This window comes from Ochotona curzoniae, unplaced genomic scaffold (genome assembly GCF_017591425.1).
Source record: "Ochotona curzoniae isolate NIBS_2020 unplaced genomic scaffold, NIBS_Ocur_1.0 scaffold_3890, whole genome shotgun sequence".
NCBI lineage: Eukaryota > Metazoa > Chordata > Mammalia > Lagomorpha > Ochotonidae > Ochotona > Ochotona curzoniae.
In genome coordinates, this window is record NW_024467115.1 from 12,969,156 (window position 1) to 12,975,723 (window position 6,568).

At 39.8% G+C, this 6,568-nt stretch overlaps 1 pseudogene; it reads right to left on the reverse strand.

The window, feature by feature from the left end:
• Positions 1–3,104: 3,104 nt before the first annotated feature.
• LOC121146339 lies at positions 3,105–3,201 on the reverse strand (annotated as a pseudogene).
• Between the last annotated feature and the right edge of the window lie 3,367 nt (positions 3,202–6,568).

The following is a 6,568-nucleotide window of genomic DNA, read 5'->3' on the forward strand; positions in this document are numbered from 1 at the left end:
TAATATTGAGATTTAGCCATTTTATACATAACAAGTTTCAGAGTTTCACTTCTATTTATCACTGAGTAATATTTAATTTAATGTCTATACTATGTTTTGTTTATCTATTTGTGGACACTTGGGTTGCTTCCACTTTTTTGGCTATTTTCTCAACATTAGCATACGCCTATTTGTTTGAGTCCTGTTTTCAGTTTTTTGGAGGAATATTCCTGGCAGTGAAATTGTGGGTCATGAAGTAATGTTATGTTTATCTTTTTGAAGAACTAATGAATTGTGTTCAACTTAGATTGTGCCATTTGACATTTCATTACCAATGTATGAGCATTCCAATTTCAAGGTGGAGGTATGTTTGAGATATGATTTCTAATTCTAGTTCTTTTGAGGATTTGATTTACTACTTCACATGAATACTGCATGACGTATCTCATTACTTGGTGTATTCTCTTTCTTTCCTTGAATTATAATGGAAAACTGTCTGGAAAGGTTAATCAGCTTCCTTCTTACCCACCCTGCAGTTTATCTCATGTGTAATAACTTTGGTATCTCCATAGCTAATATCTTGAGGCTGGATTTCAAGAATTATCTTCTTTCTATCCTACTTTATAAATAAGACTGCAGGGAATTCCATTCATAATAGAAATCACAAAAAATAACTGACGTTTTTGTGCTTTATGAAGTGACATACTGTTATATTTTGTTGGAAAAGAAACTGAAAATCTATTTCTCCCCTGTGATTGAACATAGCTTCTTTTTAGGTGAGATTTGCACTTTCAGGCAAGCTAACTTGGGTCCCAATGTGAATGGAGACCACACCCACATTCCTAAAAAGCATCCTCATCCTTCCAGATGGCAGCTCTGTATTTCACTCCAATTGTTCTTGTCATTTAGCACTTGAGTGTCTCCAGTGCTAAAATTAGTAAGTCCAAATGTCATCCTGTCTCCCTTGGCGCAAGCTGTCTGAGATTCATGTCCTCGCTCAAGCATGGAGACAGCTGCTCCTTATTCCTGCGGTAATCACTCTCCGGTCAGTCTGGCTTTGTAGGAAGGTTACTGGTGAGGCTGCACATTTGTCATACCCATCCTTCTTGGAGAATTATCCCTTGCTGACATGGCATTGCCAGGTAAAACACAACACACATAATCCTTCATGCTCCCGTTTCAAAGGCTCAGTGTCAGAAATCTTTCACTTTCTGCTCATCCTAAGACATAGCTACGCTTTATCCATTTTTTTTTTCTTTTTGGTTTCTGATGAGGTTTGGCCAAGAGCCCAGAGGGACATCAGAGAGAAGGCATGAGGACAGTTCACTTGACTCTTGTTCCTGTGAGATTGCATGGGGTTGCCTGGGATCCTACACAAGGTCAAGCTCAAGCACTCACTTCCAGACCATTCCTTCTCCCTCTCTGTTCTGCTTGCTCCCTTGGTTGTAGCTGCAGTTTTCTTCACTATTCCTTGTTTATCCATCTTCCATAAGGTGACCCTTTGCAAATAAACACTCCTGAATTAGTTTAACTTGGCCATCCATCTGTCTGCATGAAACAGGCAAGAAGGAATCTGGATGGTGCGGCTTCTTTAAATAAAGCTCACTCAGATTAAATGTGCAATTCTCTGTCTTGAGTTGTGACAGTTCTGGGTGACAAGATTTCAATAAATGTCATGAAATTTTCCAAACAGTCTCAACTGTAATTCAAAAACAAAAAGTTGACATTTTGCACCTGTAACTGGTGGGAGTAAGGAGTATGATTGTTAGAATCATTGGCTCTGTCACTTCTGAGATGATAATTGGCCATCAAAGGAGAAACAATCTAGGAGGCTGTGCAATTGACCCAGGAATAGCAAACAGAAGCCCCAGGACAGGCCAGGTGAAGACAACAGGAAACATTGATGGTTGTGAATTAGGGAGTGGATGCTTCACCAAAAACATAAAAATTCCAATTAATAATAATTTTTAAAAGCTATACAACTTAGCTATGATTTTTTTCTATGCAAGCACAGATGGTGAAACTGCCATGATATAAAACATACAGTTTTACTTGTAAATTAAAAATAAAGCTGCTGGGCCCAGCACAATGGCTCAATGGCTAAAATCCTCACCTTGCAAGTACTGGGTGCCAGTTTGTGTTCCAGCTACTCCACTTTTCATCCAGCTTCTTGCTTGTAGCCTGGGAAAGCAGTAGAAGATGGCCCAAAGCTTTGGGTTGATGTATATGCATGGCAGAGCTGAGAGAAGCTCCTGGTTTCTGGCTTCACCTCAGCTCAGCTCTGGCCATTGTGCTCATCTGGGGAACAAATTAGTTGATGGAAGATCTTTTTCCCTGTCTCTCCTTCTCTCTGTAAATCTGATCTGCTTTCAAATAAAAATAAAACAATATCTTTAAAACAAAAACTGCTGTGACATGTAAGGCTGTGTAAGTCAATGAATGAGTAAGTCAAATGTGTGAGAGGGTGGGGCTTATCATCAGAACAGAGGGCTTTTGGACAGCTATAGCAAAATGCAACAGCAGAAATGAGTTATCTAAGGCTTCTGCAGTCTACAAGTTCAAGATCAAGGGATTTGCAAGTTCAGTTTCTTCTGAGATCGCTTTTTGACTTGAAGCCTGCTTTGTCACAATCTGTAGGTCCTTGCATGATGTTTCCTCAGTGCATACAACAAGTCTTGTATTTCTATATGTCTCTAAAATTCCTTCTCTTACAAGTACTAGTCACGCTGGATTAGGACCACCCTAGTGACCGCATTCAATTTTATGACTAAAATTTTTTTGACAAGCAGAGAGACAGCAAGAGATAGAGACAGAAATAAGGAGATATACATCAAAAGAGAGAATGACAGAGAGATGGGAATGATAGAGGGAGAGAGCTCCCTTCTACTGGTTGATTCCCCAAATGCCCATGAGGGCTGGGTTGAACCAGGTGACAACAGGGAGTCAGAAACTCAGTCTAGGTCTCCCTTGTGTATCTCAAGGACCTGAGTTATCACCTACTGCCTCTCCAGAATCAGGGAAATACTTAGCAAGATGCAACTTAGGAGGAAACTGGAGTTGGGAGCAGAGCCAAATATAACGCCAAACAATCAGATGTGGGATTCATGCATTGTAGTTTCTTTTCACATCAGATGGGTAATGTGCCGATGTCATAACAAGGTTGGAGGGAGGCACATGTCACACATGTAAACCCAATCATCAGTTTATGTAGGGCAAAAGGATCTGGGATGCAAGCATTTCAACCACTTTCCTGTCTTCACATATAGTCACACTGTGAGGTAAGGGCTTCAACGTAAGAGTTCTGGAAGGCCATAATTTGCACTTAACAGGCAATAATGTCCCATTTCCTGATGTGGGGTATGGCTTCTGAGGTATCTTAATTTACAACTATTTATTACACTATATTCTTATGTTTTTATGCTCTTTTATAATGATTATATGTCACAGCTTTTTAAGAAATTGAATGGCCAATGGAATTGTATCACAAAATGATGATGATGATAAAGAAATATGTTAGAGAAAAGAAACTGAATGGCCAAAAGACACATGAAAAAATGTTCAGGATTACTAGCCATCAGGGAAGTACAAATAAAAACCACAATGATGTTTCACCTCATTCCTGTTAGAATTACCACCCAAAAATTTAAAAAAAAAGTGGTAGATGCTGATGAGAATGTGGTGGACGAAGGTATCCTAATACACTGTTGGTAGGAATCTAGACTAGTTCAATCACTATTAAAAATGGCAGATTTATCATGTGATCCAGCCATTTCACTACTGAAGACTTACCCCCTTCCCTAATATAAGTCAGAACACAAAAGGGTTATCTTCACCTGCATGTTTATTGAAACTCAATTTGCAGTAGCTAAGATATGAAGTGGATCCGGATGTTTATTAGCTAATAATTGGATAAAGAAAATGTGGTACAGATTTACACTATGGGGTGCTAATCAACCATAAAAATGAATGAAATCCTGTCTTTTGCAACAAAATGGATGCAACTGGAAATCATTACACTTAGTGAAATAAGCTAGTCTCACAAAGACAAATATCTTATGTTTTCTCTGATATGCAGCAGTTAATATACAATACAAAAATGGTGTAGGAATGAAACAAACATCTTAGAATATGATTGTTGCTTTTAGCTCTTGTTTATACTTTTGTGGAATTATGGTCTTCCTGATTTTTATTTGTTTTGTATTACAGTTAGTGGTAAATTGAGCACATGAATATGGAGTGGATCACAATCATCCTAAAAAGTCTAAAAAGTTAATAAAAAGAAAAGAAAGGAAGGAAGAAAGGAGGGGCTATGGAGTAGGGAGAAAAGTACAGTTATCTTTATGGGATTACATATGTGAAATACATGAAATATGTTCTCTTTATGTTAATACAAATTTAAAACAACAACAACAAAAAATAATTTGAACAAATCAGCTTATGGTCTGGGCAAAAGCAGCTCTGAGCTCACTATTCTAGTTCCTTCATCTAGACTGATAACTTTTGTGAGTATCAGCTGTTGTGGGCTAAGGAGTTGATTAGTGCTTGTTGGGCTGAGCAGGAACAGGAACTGGACAGTAATAGGAACTGGGCAGGAACAGGACCTGGGCTTGTGGCTAAAACACCTAGACTCCTAGACTAATTGGACTTATCTATATCCAATATCCTGCTAAATGAGGATGTAGGGGAAGAGTATATAAGGAGAGGTGAAAGAGCAATAAAGCGAGATTTCGCAGAGACTTCCACCATCACTGGTCTCCTGTCGGTGCTTCATCCCCAGACCCTCTCCCTGTCCACATTACTGGCTCTGCTGGCCGGAGCAATCAGCAGCAATACTTACACTGAGATTTTGCCAATTCATCTTCTTAGCACTATTTTTCTTACTTGAGCATGGTACAGTGCAGAATTTTTAGTACATTTTGCAGAATACCTAATCCATAAATGCTTTGTATAATCTTTATTTTTGACACCTGCTGAATATTAAAATTCTGCTAATGTAAACCCTGCTATCTGTAATATCCTCAGTCCTCCCCGCATGCAAATGTAGGGCAGTTCACGCTCCTGTAAATTATGCTTTGGCTCCTGCTGGGCCATAGATGACCTTGTGAAACTAGTGGTTCTGCTAGTGAGGTTGCTGCACTAATTGACAGCAGGGTTTTCAGCAGAGGTGCATTCCAAATCCACAGGTGGAGGACACTGTCTTTTCCATGCCTGCCTAGTGGAAAGGATGCTCATTGCAAAGCAGACATTTATCATAGTGTGCTCATTTCTACGCTCCGCCATTGAGATAACCTGAAGCGTAATTGGAATTTGCCTTATTGCTTTTTACTAGGAAGGATGGGAAAATGAGGTTGTGTGGTGTTATTTAAAGGGCACCAAAAGCCTTTCTTCCCTTGGGAGAACTTCATCATCCAGTTGGGAAAGCATGAGAGTCTCACCACGCTATTTCCTCATTAACTCCTTTCCAGCAATGTGTCAGGTAATGGGAGGAATGGCTGGAACCAGCACAGTTCCTATCCACAGGGAGCTCTCTGTCTCCTAAGGGAGCTGGGCAGGTGAGTTGACAATGACAACGCAAGCAAATGAAGCAAGACTGGGAGGCATGTAGAGTGGAAAATGAACATGGAGGGACATTTTCAAGCAGCATGAAGCTCAGGGAATTATGTATTTAAACGTAAAAGAGGATTAAAAGTTAATCAGGCTACAAGTCAAATGATAAGCATTCTGGAAACAACATAATGACATTAGTCTGTTCAGGGTGTGTAACTGTGAGGAGGAGTTAAATAGATGTTAGCTGTCTCAGGTCAAGCCACTGTAGGAAGAAGTCGCAAGGACATTTGTCATCTCAGGGTCTGGGACTATGATGATTTCTATGTTCATATTTACTTTAGATTTTATATTTGTCTACTTTCTGGTTTTTTTTTTCATAGTTTGTTTATTTTGTTTTGACTTCACTAGAATTCTGGAGAGGGGTTTTCTGGGAAGAAACAAAAGTTTACTTCAGCTTACAGTTTGGAGATTCAAAGTTCAATATTGAGTGGCCCCTTTAGTCTGGTGTCTGGTGGGAGTTTGACATTGAAACATGTGCTGCATATAAGGAGGAACTATCATGTAGAGATCCAAAAATCAGAGATAAAAAAAGTCAAACAATTCAGCTTAAATGAACAACTTTCTTGAAAGAATTACTTTCTGGAGACAGACCGCCAATATCTTCAACACCTCCCAGTGGAGCCACCTCTCAGTAGCCATAATTAGAATACAGTTTCCAGTCTAGGGCCACACCACCCTGAATGCACCCAATCTCATCTGTTCTTGGGAGGTAAGCAAGGTTGGCCCTGGTTACTACACGGATGGGAGAATGCAGCTTCCACTTAAATCTGTCAACCATTAGCCACGCTTGCAGTATCCCAAATGGACACAAGTTCATGTCCTGGCTGCCCTGTTTCCCATTCAGCTCCTTGTTTGTGGCCAGGGAAGAGCAGTAGAAAATGGCCTAAGAATTTCCCACATTCATGTGGAAGACCCAGAAAAGAAGATACTGGATCCAGAGCTATGGCTCAATGAATTAATCTTCCACCTCCACGTGCCGGGA